Here is a 13,722-nt window from a genome sequence, read left to right on the forward strand (position 1 = left end):
GAAAATACTGGTATACGGTGGATTGGCATACATATGCTGCGTGCGTGAGTAAATATCTGCAGCATACATTAAGTTACCTCTTGGAGTGTGCATCGTCATCTCGAATGATGTATTTCTTGTGAATTTAAGAATGGTTTGAATCAACAAGGTAGACCATAAGTCACCTTGAAATCTGCATATTATTCAAAATAACCCAATCAGAGAGCAGGGAAACAAATGCCATTAACCCCTAATTAAAATACGGCACTTAATGGCGATAATCGAACAAATTCACCTATTGTGTTATCCGTAATATCATGTGCTTCGCACTTTCATAAATATCTCACCTGTTACATAATCTATATAAAGTGTATTGGGTTATTGTTTTATAGAATGGATAAATGAAATGTAATGTACGTGAAAATTATTGAATATCATTCTTGAAATGAACATAGATCATCCGTATTTTCAATTTGCCAATCAGTAAACGATCACAAGATAGCGCCCAAACAAGCAGTCTGCTAAACAGCGCCCTCAAAATCGTAAAACTATATAACCGTCTTGAGCAAGTCAATGACATTTATTCTTCTGCCTAAATAGTGCATTACCACTTGACGATTTTAGCAGGCTTGGTAAACACTGGGTAAATAAAGTAAAAAAAAAACAGCACTTCATAGGATTGCATGCAATTATAGTTAGATATATACGTCAGCTGTGATGCAATTTATCCATTTTAATTGAGTCGGGTTAAGCAGGTCTTTTAACTCAAATTCGACGTATTTTGCGACCATATAAATGGCGATCGATGTCATTTAAATTAGATGAAACTAAATGCTGGAGATTGGATCGCGAATGGAATTTGCGATTTGGAAATGTTTCGATTCAATTATTCTCCAATTCATGGATTCAAAACATACTCATTCCCCAGATGAGGCTCGAACTCACAACCTCCGCATTACTCAGTAACAGAGCAGTACTGCCATATAAGTACTGCCATATAAGTACGGCGCGCTAACCGATTGTGCCACTGGGGAAGATGAAACAACTAATTGAGTGCACTTTCAATAGGATAACCGCATTTTGTTCAATACAACTTGCGTCAGAAATATCGTGGAATTTTAATATTAGTTCTCTTTATTTAAATTTGACGGTTCATATATAATTGTACGAATATAAGTTAAAAGTAATACATATACAGAACAAATCCACTCACACGTAGCTGATATTTAGCAGCACGGTGTATTATTAAAACTTTCTTGAAACTGGTGGATAATACAAAATGACTCGAATTGAAGATATCTGACTACTTGCATTGAAAGATTGGCCAGGAATGTCACGCGCAGTGTCTTTTTTGACATTACTAACAATACGTCCAACACGTTTAATCCTTTATTGTCCGATACATCACAGTGGCCGGCTTTTCGTTTCGACTGACAACGTAGTATTTTGGCAATACTAAAGTCACTAAACTGTTTTCCGTTTACATGTCTTTCTTGTGTTCTCTCGCTATGTGTAATCGAGGAAACGTAATTTGGCGTCTGTTTCTTGCATGGCTCCACCGACGACGGCGTGCTTTCAGGTTTATATCGCGCAATATAATCCTCGTTCGCTTGGCTGTTAGTTGTTATAAACTCGTGGTTATTGGATTTCTTATATCCTCGACAACGGCGGCGGAAGTCGCTTTCAGCAAACATTTCTTTCCAACCCTCTGCTAGTCTCCAGAAATGACCGTGAGTCAGGTCATGTATACTACGAGGACTCTTGATGAAGCAATTGTTCAAAGAGAGGTTATGACGGATTGAATTCTTCCAGCCAGGGCTCGTCACACGATAATACGGAAAAGTTGTCTCTATATAGCGGTATATATCTTTCAATGTAGCCCTCTGTTTCGCGTATGACCTTATAGCCAAGACGATAAGTGCTACGAAGCTATACGGCGGTCGGTCTATGTATGACAATGTACTGTGAGAGTTGAAAATACTGGTATACGGTGGATTGGCATACATATGCTGCGTGCGTGAGTATACATCTGCAGCATACATTAAGTTACCTCTTGGAGTGTGCATCGTCATCTCGAATGATGTATTTTTTGTGAATTTAAGAATGGTTTGAATCAACAAGGTAGACCATAAGTCACCTTGAAATCTGCATATTATTCAAAATAACCCAATCAGAGAGCAGGAAAACAAATGCCATTAACCCCTAATTAAAATACAGCACTTAATGGCGATAATCGAACAAATTCACCTATTGTGTTATCCGTAATATCATGTGCTTAGCACTTTTATAAATATCTCACATGTAACATAATCTATATAAAGTGTATTGGGTTATTGTTTTATAGAATGGATAAATGAAATGTAATGTACGTGAAAATTATTGAATATCATTCTTGAAATGAACATAGATCATCCGTATTTTCAATTTGCCAATCAGTAAACGATCACAAGATAGCGCCCAAACAAACAGTCTGCTAAACAGCGCCCTCAAAATCGTAAAACTATATAACCGTCTTGAGCAAGTCAATGACATTTATTCTTCTGCCTAAATAGTGCATTACCACTTGACGATTTTAGCAGGCTTGGTAAACACTGGGTAATTAAAGTAAAAAAAAACAGCACTTCATAGGATTGCATGCAATTATAGTTAGATATATACGTCAGCTGTGATGCCATTTATCCATTTTAATTGAGTCGGGTTAAGCAGGTCTTTTAACTCAAATTCGACGTATTTTGCGACCATATAAATGGCGATCGATGTCATTTAAATTAGATGAAACTAAATGCTGGAGATTGGATCGCGAATGGAATTTGCGATCATAAGTGTTTAAATTCAATTATTCTCCAATTCGTGGATTCAAAACATACTCATTCCCCAGGTGAGGCTCGAACTCACAACCTCCGCATTACTCAGTAACAGAGCAGTACTGCCATATAAGTACGGCGCGCTAACCGATTGTGCCACTGGGGAAGATGAAACAAACAATTGAGTGCTCTTTCAATAGAATAACCGCATTTTGTTCAATACAACTTGCGTCAGAAATCTCGTGGAATTTTAATATTAGTTCTCTTTATTTAAATTTGACGCTTCATATATAATTGTACGAATATAAGTTAAAAGTAATACATATACAGAACAAATACACTCATACGTGGCTGATATTTAGCAGCACTGTTTATTATTAAAACTTTCTTGAAACTGGTGGTTAACACAAAATGACTCGAATTGAAGATATCTGACTACTTGCATTGAAAGATTGACCAGGAATGTCACGCGCAGTGTCTTTTGTGACATTACTAACAATACGTCCAACACGTTTAATCCTTTTATTGTCCGATACATCACAGTGGCCCGCTTTTCGTTTCGACTGACAACGTAGTATTTTGGCAATACTAAAGTCACTAAACTGTTTTCCGTTTACATGTCCTTCTTGTGTTCTCTCGCTATGTGTAATCGAGGAAACGTAATTTGGCGTCTGTTTCTTGCATGACTCCACGGACGACGGCGTGCTTTCAGGTTTATATCGCGCAATATAATCCTCGTTCGCGTGGCTGTTAGTTGTTATAAACTCGTGGTTATTGGATTTCTTATATCCTCGACGACGGCGGCGGAAGTCGCTTTCAGCAAACATTTCTTTCCAACCCTCTGCTAGTCTCCAGAAATGACCGTGAGTCAGGTCATGTATACTACGAGGACTCTTGATGAAGCAATTGTTCAAAGAGAGGTTATGACGGATTGAATTCTTCCAGCCAGGGCTCGTCACACGATAATACGGAAAAGTTGTCTCTATATAGCGGTAGATATCTTTCAATGTAGCCCTCTGTTTCGCGTATGACCTTATAGCCAAGACGATAAGTGCTACGAAGCTATACGGCGGTCGGTCTATGCATGACAATGTACTGTGAGAGTTGAAAATACTGGTATACGGTGGATTGGCATACATATGCTGCGTGCGTGAGTAAATATCTGCAGCATACATTAAGTTACCTCTTGGAGTGTGCATCGTCATCTCGAATGATGTATTTCTTGTGAATTTAAGAATGGTTTGAATCAACAAGGTAGACCATAAGTCACCTTGAAATCTGCATATTATTCAAAATAACCCAATCAGAGAGCAGGGAAACAAATGCCATTAACCCCTAATTAAAATACGGCACTTAATGGCGATAATCGAACAAATTCACCTATTGTGTTATCCGTAATATCATGTGCTTCGCACTTTCATAAATATCTCACCTGTTACATAATCTATATAAAGTGTATTGGGTTATTGTTTTATAGAATGGATAAATGAAATGTAATGTACGTGAAAATTATTGAATATCATTCTTGAAATGAACATAGATCATCCGTATTTTCAATTTGCCAATCAGTAAACGATCACAAGATAGCGCCCAAACAAACAGTCTGCTAAACAGCGCCCTCAAAATCGTAAAACTATATAACCGTCTTGAGCAAGTCAATGACATTTATTCTTCTGCCTAAATAGTGCATTACCACTTGACGATTTTAGCAGGCTTGGTAAACACTGGGTAAATAAAGTAAAAAAAAAACAGCACTTCATAGGATTGCATGCAATTATAGTTAGATATATACGTCAGCTGTGATGCAATTTATCCATTTTAATTGAGTCGGGTTAAGCAGGTCTTTTAACTCAAATTCGACGTATTTTGCGACCATATAAATGGCGATCGATGTCATTTAAATTAGATGAAACTAAATGCTGGAGATTGGATCGCGAATGGAATTTGCGATTTGGAAATGTTTCGATTCAATTATTCTCCAATTCATGGATTCAAAACATACTCATTCCCCAGATGAGGCTCGAACTCACAACCTCCGCATTACTCAGTAACAGAGCAGTACTGCCATATAAGTACGGCGCGCTAACCGATTGTGCCACTGGGGAAGATGAAACAAACAATTGAGTGCTCTTTCAATAGAATAACCGCATTTTGTTCAATACAACTTGCGTCAGAAATATCGTGGAATTTTAATATTAGTTCTCTTTATTTAAATTTGACGGTTCATATATAATTGTACGAATATAAGTTAAAAGTAATACATATACAGAACAAATCCACTCACACGTAGCTGATATTTAGCAGCACGGTGTATTATTAAAACTTTCTTGAAACTGGTGGATAATACAAAATGACTCGAATTGAAGATATCTGACTACTTGCATTGAAAGATTGGCCAGGAATGTCACGCGCAGTGTCTTTTTTGACATTACTAACAATACGTCCAACACGTTTAATCCTTTATTGTCCGATACATCACAGTGGCCGGCTTTTCGTTTCGACTGACAACGTAGTATTTTGGCAATACTAAAGTCACTAAACTGTTTTCCGTTTACATGTCTTTCTTGTGTTCTCTCGCTATGTGTAATCGAGGAAACGTAATTTGGCGTCTGTTTCTTGCATGGCTCCACCGACGACGGCGTGCTTTCAGGTTTATATCGCGCAATATAATCCTCGTTCGCTTGGCTGTTAGTTGTTATAAACTCGTGGTTATTGGATTTCTTATATCCTCGACAACGGCGGCGGAAGTCGCTTTCAGCAAACATTTCTTTCCAACCCTCTGCTAGTCTCCAGAAATGACCGTGAGTCAGGTCATGTATACTACGAGGACTCTTGATGAAGCAATTGTTCAAAGAGAGGTTATGACGGATTGAATTCTTCCAGCCAGGGCTCGTCACACGATAATACGGAAAAGTTGTCTCTATATAGCGGTATATATCTTTCAATGTAGCCCTCTGTTTCGCGTATGACCTTATAGCCAAGACGATAAGTGCTACGAAGCTATACGGCGGTCGGTCTATGTATGACAATGTACTGTGAGAGTTGAAAATACTGGTATACGGTGGATTGGCATACATATGCTGCGTGCGTGAGTATACATCTGCAGCATACATTAAGTTACCTCTTGGAGTGTGCATCGTCATCTCGAATGATGTATTTTTTGTGAATTTAAGAATGGTTTGAATCAACAAGGTAGACCATAAGTCACCTTGAAATCTGCATATTATTCAAAATAACCCAATCAGAGAGCAGGAAAACAAATGCCATTAACCCCTAATTAAAATACAGCACTTAATGGCGATAATCGAACAAATTCACCTATTGTGTTATCCGTAATATCATGTGCTTAGCACTTTTATAAATATCTCACATGTAACATAATCTATATAAAGTGTATTGGGTTATTGTTTTATAGAATGGATAAATGAAATGTAATGTACGTGAAAATTATTGAATATCATTCTTGAAATGAACATAGATCATCCGTATTTTCAATTTGCCAATCAGTAAACGATCACAAGATAGCGCCCAAACAAACAGTCTGCTAAACAGCGCCCTCAAAATCGTAAAACTATATAACCGTCTTGAGCAAGTCAATGACATTTATTCTTCTGCCTAAATAGTGCATTACCACTTGACGATTTTAGCAGGCTTGGTAAACACTGGGTAATTAAAGTAAAAAAAAACAGCACTTCATAGGATTGCATGCAATTATAGTTAGATATATACGTCAGCTGTGATGCCATTTATCCATTTTAATTGAGTCGGGTTAAGCAGGTCTTTTAACTCAAATTCGACGTATTTTGCGACCATATAAATGGCGATCGATGTCATTTAAATTAGATGAAACTAAATGCTGGAGATTGGATCGCGAATGGAATTTGCGATCATAAGTGTTTAAATTCAATTATTCTCCAATTCGTGGATTCAAAACATACTCATTCCCCAGGTGAGGCTCGAACTCACAACCTCCGCATTACTCAGTAACAGAGCAGTACTGCCATATAAGTACGGCGCGCTAACCGATTGTGCCACTGGGGAAGATGAAACAAACAATTGAGTGCTCTTTCAATAGAATAACCGCATTTTGTTCAATACAACTTGCGTCAGAAATCTCGTGGAATTTTAATATTAGTTCTCTTTATTTAAATTTGACGCTTCATATATAATTGTACGAATATAAGTTAAAAGTAATACATATACAGAACAAATACACTCATACGTGGCTGATATTTAGCAGCACTGTTTATTATTAAAACTTTCTTGAAACTGGTGGGTAACACAAAATGACTCGAATTGAAGATATCTGACTACTTGCATTGAAAGATTGACCAGGAATGTCACGCGCAGTGTCTTTTGTGACATTACTAACAATACGTCCAACACGTTTAATCCTTTTATTGTCCGATACATCACAGTGGCCCGCTTTTCGTTTCGACTGACAACGTAGTATTTTGGCAATACTAAAGTCACTAAACTGTTTTCCGTTTACATGTCCTTCTTGTGTTCTCTCGCTATGTGTAATCGAGGAAACGTAATTTGGCGTCTGTTTCTTGCATGACTCCACCGACGACGGCGTGCTTTCAGGTTTATATCGCGCAATATAATCCTCGTTCGCGTGGCTGTTACTTGTTATAAACTCGTGGTTATTGGATTTCTTATATCCTCGACGACGGCGGCGGAAGTCGCTTTCAGCAAACATTTCTTTCCAACCCTCTGCTAGTCTCCAGAAATGACCGTGAGTCAGGTCATGTATACTACGAGGACTCTTGATGAAGCAATTGTTCAAAGAGAGGTTATGACGGATTGAATTCTTCCAGCCAGGGCTCGTCACACGATAATACGGAAAAGTTGTCTCTATATAGCGGTATATATCTTTCAATGTAGCCCTCTGTTTCGCGTATGACCTTATAGCCAAGACGATAAGTGCTACGAAGCTATACGGCGGTCGGTCTATGCATGACAATGTACTGTGAGAGTTGAAAATACTGGTATACGGTGGATTGGCATACATATGCTGCGTGCGTGAGTAAATATCTGCAGCATACATTAAGTTACCTCTTGGAGTGTGCATCGTCATCTCGAATGATGTATTTCTTGTGAATTTAAGAATGGTTTGAATCAACAAGGTAGACCATAAGTCACCTTGAAATCTGCATATTATTCAAAATAACCCAATCAGAGAGCAGGAAAACAAATGCCATTAACCCCTAATTAAAATACGGCACTTAATGGCGATAATCGAACAAATTCAACTATTGTGTTATCCGTAATATCATGTGCTTCGCACTTTCATAAATATCTCACGTGTTACATAATCTATATAAAGTGTATTGGGTTATTGTTTTATAGAATGGATAAATGAAATGTAATGTACGTGAAAATTATTGAATATCATTCTTGAAATGAACATAGATCATCCTTTTTTCAATTTGCCAATCAGTAAACTATCACAAGATAGCGCCCAAACAAACAGTCTGCTAAACAGCGCCCTCAAAATCGTAAAACTATATAACCGTCTTGAGCAAGTCAATGACATTTATTCTTCTGCCTAAATAGTGCATTACCACTTGACGATTTTAGCAGGCTTGGTAAACACTGGGTAAATAAAGTAAAAAAAAACAGCACTTCATAGGATTTCATGCAATTATAGTTAGATATATACGTCAGCTGTGATGCCATTTATCCATTTTAATTGAGTCGGGTTAAGCAGGTCTTTTAACTCAAATTCGACGTATTTTGCGACCATAATGGCGATCGATGTCATTTAAATTAGATGAAACTAAATGCTGGAGATTGGATCGCGAATGGAATTTGCGATTTGGAAATGTTTCGATTCAATTATTCTCCAATTCATGGATTCAAAACATACTCATTCCCCAGATGAGGCTCGAACTCACAACCTCCGCATTACTCAGTAACAGAGCAGTACTGCCATATAAGTACTGCCATATATGTACGGCGCGCTAACCGATTGTGCCACTGGGGAAGATGAAACAACTAATTGAGTGCACTTTCAATAGGATAACCGCATTTTGTTCAATACAACTTGCGTCAGAAATATCGTGGAATTTTAATATTAGTTCTCTTTATTTAAATTTGACGGTTCATATATAATTGTACGAATATAAGTTAAAAGTAATACATATACAGAACAAATCCACTCACACGTAGCTGATATTTAGCAGCCCGGTGTATTATTAAAACTTTCTTGAAACTGCTGGATAATACAAAATGACTCGAATTGAAGATATCTGACTACTTGCATTGAAAGATTGGCCAGGAATGTCACGCGCAGTGTCTTTTTTGACATTACTAACAATACGTCCAACACGTTTAATCCTTTATTGTCCGATACATCACAGTGGCCGGCTTTTCGTTGCGACTGACAACGTAGTATTTTGGCAATACTAAAGTCACTAAACTGTTTTCCGTTTACATGTCTTTCTTGTGTTCTCTCGCTATGTGTAATCGAGGAAACGTAATTTGGCGTCTGTTTCTTGCATGGCTCCACCGACGACGGCGTGCTTTCAGATTTATATCGGGTAATATAATCCTCGTTCGCTTGGCTGTTAGTTGTTATAAACTCGTGGTTATTGGATTTCTTATATCCTCGACGACGGCGGCGGAAGTCGCTTTCAGCAAACACTTCTTTCCAACCCTCTGCTAGTCTCCAGAAATGACCGTGAGTCAGGTCATGTATACTACGAGGACTCTTGATGAAGCAATTGTTCAAAGAGAGGTTATGACGGATTGAATTCTTCCAGCCAGGGCTCGTCACACGATAATACGGAAAAGTTGTCTCTATATAGCGGTAGATATCTTTCAATGCAGCCCTCTGTTTCGCGTATGACCTTATAGCCAAGACGATAAGTGCTACGAAGCTATACGGCGGTCGGTCTATGTATGACAATGTACTGTGAGAGTTGAAAATACTGGTATACGGTGGATTGGCATACGTATGCTGCGTGCGTGAGTATACATCTGCAGCATACATTAAGTTACCTCTTGGAGTGTGCATCGTCATCTCGAATGATGTATTTTTTGTGAATTTAAGAATGGTTTGAATCAACAAGGTAGACCATAAGTCACCTTGAAATCTGCATATTATTCAAAATAACCCAATCAGAGAGCAGGAAAACAAATGCCATTAACCCCTAATTAAAATACAGCACTTAATGGCGATAATCGAACAAATTCACCTATTGTGTTATCCATAATATCATGTACTTAGCACTTTCATAAATATCTCACCTGTTACATAATCTATATAAAGTGTATTGGGTTATTGTTTTATAGAATGGATAAATGAAATGTAATGTACGTGAAAATTATTGAATATCATTCTTGAAATGAACATAGATCATCCGTATTTTCAATTTGCCAATCAGTAAACGATCACAAGATAGCGCCCAAACAAACCGTCTGCTAAACAGCGCCCTCAAAATCGTAAAACTATATAACCGTCTTGAGCAAGTCAATGACATTTATTCTTCTGCCTAAATAGTGCATTACCACTTGACGATTTTAGCAGACTTGGTAAACACTGGGTAATTAAAGTAAAAAAAAACAGCACTTCATAGGATTGCATGCAATTATAGTTAGATATATACGTCAGCTGTGATGCCATTTATCCATTTTAATTGAGTCGGGTTAAGCAGGTCTTTTAACTCAAATTCGACGTATTTTGCGACCATATAAATGGCGATCGATGTCATTTAAATTAGATGAAACTAAATGCTGGAGATTGGATCGCGAATGGAATTTGCGATCATAAGTGTTTAAATTCAATTATTCTCCAATTCGTGGATTCAAAACATACTCATTCCCCAGGTGAGGCTCGAACTCACAACCTCCGCATTACTCAGTAACAGAGCAGTACTGCCATATAAGTACGGCGTGCTAACCGATTGTGCCACTGGGGAAGATGAAACAAACAATTGAGTGCACTTACAATAGTATAACCGCATTTTGTTCAATACAACTTGCGTCAGAAATCTCGTGGAATTTTAATATTAGTTCTCTTTATTTAAATTTGACGCTTCATAAATAATTGTACGAATATAAGTTAAAAGTAATACATATACAGAACAAATACACTCATACGTGGCTGATATTTAGCAGCACTGTTTATTATTAAAACTTTCTTGAAACTGGTGGGTAACACAAAATGACTCGAATTGAAGATATCTGACTACTTGCATTGAAAGATTGACCAGGAATGTCACGCGCAGTGTCTTTTGTGACATTACTAACAATACGTCCAACACGTTTAATCCTTTTATTGTCCGATACATCACAGTGGCCCGCTTTTCGTTTCGACTGACAACGTAGTATTTTGGCAATACATGTACTAAAGTCACTAAACTGTTTTCCGTTTACATGTCCTTCTTGTGTTCTCTCGCTATGTGTAATCGAGGAAACGTAATTTGGCGTCTGTTTCTTGCATGACTCCACCGACGACGGCGTGCTTTCAGGTTTATATCGCGCAATATAATCCTCGTTCGCGTGGCTGTTACTTGTTATAAACTCGTGGTTATTGGATTTCTTATATCCTCGACGACGGCGGCGGAAGTCGCTTTCAGCAAACATTTCTTTCCAACCCTCTGCTAGTCTCCAGAAATGACCGTGAGTCAGGTCATGTATACTACGAGGACTCTTGATGAAGCAATTGTTCAAAGAGAGGTTATGACGGATTGAATTCTTCCAGCCAGGGCTCGTCACACGATAATACGGAAAAGTTGTCTCTATATAGCGGTAGATATCTTTCAATGTAGCCCTCTGTTTCGCGTATGACCTTATAGCCAAGACGATAAGTGCTACGAAGCTATACGGCGGTCGGTCTATGCATGACAATATACTGTGAGAGTTGAAAATACTGGTATACGGTGGATTGGCATACATATGCTGCGTGCGTGAGTAAATATCTGCAGCATACATTAAGTTACCTCTTGGAGTGTGCATCGTCATCTCGAATGATGTATTTCTTGTGAATTTAAGAATGGTTTGAATCAACAAGGTAGACCATAAGTCACCTTGAAATCTGCATATTATTCAAAATAACCCAATCAGAGAGCAGGAAAACAAATGCCATTAACCCCTAATTAAAATACGGCACTTAATGGCGATAATCGAACAAATTCAACTATTGTGTTATCCGTAATATCATGTGCTTCGCACTTTCATAAATATCTCACCTGTTACATAATCTATATAAAGTGTATTGGGTTATTGTTTTATAGAATGGATAAATGAAATGTAATGTACGTGAAAATTATTGAATATCATTCTTGAAATGAACATAGATCATCCTTTTTTCAATTTGCCAATCAGTAAACTATCACAAGATAGCGCCCAAACAAACAGTCTGCTAAACAGCGCCCTCAAAATCGTAAAACTATATAACCGTCTTGAGCAAGTCAATGACATTTATTCTTCTGCCTAAATAGTGCATTACCACTTGACGATTTTAGCAGGCTTGGTAAACACTGGGTAAATAAAGTAAAAAAAAAACAGCACTTCATAGGATTGCATGCAATTATAGTTAGATATATACGTCAGCTGTGATGCAATTTATCCATTTTAATTGAGTCGGGTTAAGCAGGTCTTTTAACTCAAATTCGACGTATTTTGCGACCATAATGGCGATCGATGTCATTTAAATTAGATGAAACTAAATGCTGGAGATTGGATCGCGAATGGAATTTGCGATTTGAAAATGTTTCGATTCAATTATTCTCCAATTCATGGATTCAAAACATACTCATTCCCCAGATGAGGCTCGAACTCACAACCTCCGCATTACTCAGTAACAGAGCAGTACTGCCATATAAGTACTGCCATATAAGTATGGCGCGCTAACCGATTGTGCCACTGGGGAAGATGAAACAACTAATTGAGTGCACTTTCAATAGGATAACCGCATTTTGTTCAATACAACTTGCGTCAGAAATATCGTGGAATTTTAATATTAGTTCTCTTTATTAACATTTGACGGTTCATATATAATTGTACGAATATAAGTTAAAAGTAATACATATACAGAACAAATCCACTCACACGTAGCTGATATTTAGCAGCACGGTGTATTATTAAAACTTTCTTGAAACTGGTGGATAATACAAAATGACTCGAATTGAAGATACCTGACTACTTGCATTGAAAGATTGACAGGAATGTCACGCGCAGTGTCTTTTTTGACATTACTAACAATACGTCCAACACGTTTAATCCTTTATTGTCCGATAGATCACAGTGGCCGGCTTTTCGTTGCGACTGACAACGTAGTATTTTGGCAATACTAAAGTCACTAAACCGTTTTCCGTTTACATGTCTTTCTTGTGTTCTCTCGCTAAGTGTAATCGAGGAAACGTAATTTGGCGTCTGTTTCTTGCATGGCTCCACCGACGACGGCGTGCTTTCAGGTTTATATCGCGCAATATAATCCTCGTTCGCTTGGCTGTTAGTTGTTATAAACTCGTGGTTATTGGATTTCTTATATCCTCGACAACGGCGGCGGAAGTCGCTTTCAGCAAACATTTCTTTCCAACCCTCTGCTAGTCTCCAGAAATGACCGTGAGTCAGGTCATGTATACTACGAGGACTCTTGATGAAGCAATTGTTCAAAGAGAGGTTATGACTGATTGAATTCTTCCAGCCAGGGCTCGTCACACGATAATACGGAAAAGTTGTCTCTATATAGCGGTAGATATCTTTCAATGTAGCCCTCTGTTTCGCGTATGACCTTATAGCCAAGACGATAAGTGCTACGAAGCTATACGGCGGTCGGTCTATGTATGACAATGTACTGTGAGAGTTGAACATACTGGTATACGGTGGATTGGCATACATATGCTGCGTGCGTGAGTATACATCTGCAGCATACATTAAGTTACCTCTTGGAGTGTGCATCGTCATCTCGAATGATGTATTTCTTGTG

The 13,722-nt window shown here is 38.0% G+C and overlaps 6 non-coding genes across 6 annotated transcripts; all 6 read right to left on the minus strand.

Annotated features, from left to right (window-relative positions):
• Nucleotides 1-899: 899 nt before the first annotated feature.
• On the minus strand, nucleotides 900-1,013 carry TRNAI-UAU (transfer RNA isoleucine (anticodon UAU)). Its single transcript has 2 exons — nucleotides 976-1,013; nucleotides 900-935 (listed from the first exon to the last, which is right to left on the minus strand). It is a non-coding gene; the product is annotated as a tRNA-Ile (tRNA).
• Nucleotides 1,014-2,849: 1,836 nt separating this feature from the next.
• Nucleotides 2,850-2,949, minus strand: TRNAI-UAU (transfer RNA isoleucine (anticodon UAU)). The gene is made up of 2 exons: nucleotides 2,912-2,949; nucleotides 2,850-2,885 (listed from the first exon to the last, which is right to left on the minus strand). It is a non-coding gene; the product is annotated as a tRNA-Ile (tRNA).
• Nucleotides 2,950-4,788: 1,839 nt separating this feature from the next.
• Nucleotides 4,789-4,888, minus strand: TRNAI-UAU (transfer RNA isoleucine (anticodon UAU)). Its single transcript has 2 exons — nucleotides 4,851-4,888; nucleotides 4,789-4,824 (listed from the first exon to the last, which is right to left on the minus strand). It is a non-coding gene; the product is annotated as a tRNA-Ile (tRNA).
• A 1,836-nt stretch (nucleotides 4,889-6,724) lies between these two features.
• TRNAI-UAU (transfer RNA isoleucine (anticodon UAU)) lies at nucleotides 6,725-6,824 on the minus strand. Its single transcript has 2 exons — nucleotides 6,787-6,824; nucleotides 6,725-6,760 (listed from the first exon to the last, which is right to left on the minus strand). It is a non-coding gene; the product is annotated as a tRNA-Ile (tRNA).
• A 3,784-nt stretch (nucleotides 6,825-10,608) lies between these two features.
• TRNAI-UAU (transfer RNA isoleucine (anticodon UAU)) lies at nucleotides 10,609-10,708 on the minus strand. The gene is made up of 2 exons: nucleotides 10,671-10,708; nucleotides 10,609-10,644 (listed from the first exon to the last, which is right to left on the minus strand). It is a non-coding gene; the product is annotated as a tRNA-Ile (tRNA).
• A 1,841-nt stretch (nucleotides 10,709-12,549) lies between these two features.
• Nucleotides 12,550-12,663, minus strand: TRNAI-UAU (transfer RNA isoleucine (anticodon UAU)). Its single transcript has 2 exons — nucleotides 12,626-12,663; nucleotides 12,550-12,585 (listed from the first exon to the last, which is right to left on the minus strand). It is a non-coding gene; the product is annotated as a tRNA-Ile (tRNA).
• Nucleotides 12,664-13,722: the final 1,059 nt, after the last annotated feature.

This window comes from Saccoglossus kowalevskii, chromosome 4 (assembly GCF_978046115.1).
Source record: "Saccoglossus kowalevskii chromosome 4, keSacKowa6.1, whole genome shotgun sequence".
Classification (NCBI taxonomy): Eukaryota; Metazoa; Hemichordata; class Enteropneusta; family Harrimaniidae; genus Saccoglossus; species Saccoglossus kowalevskii.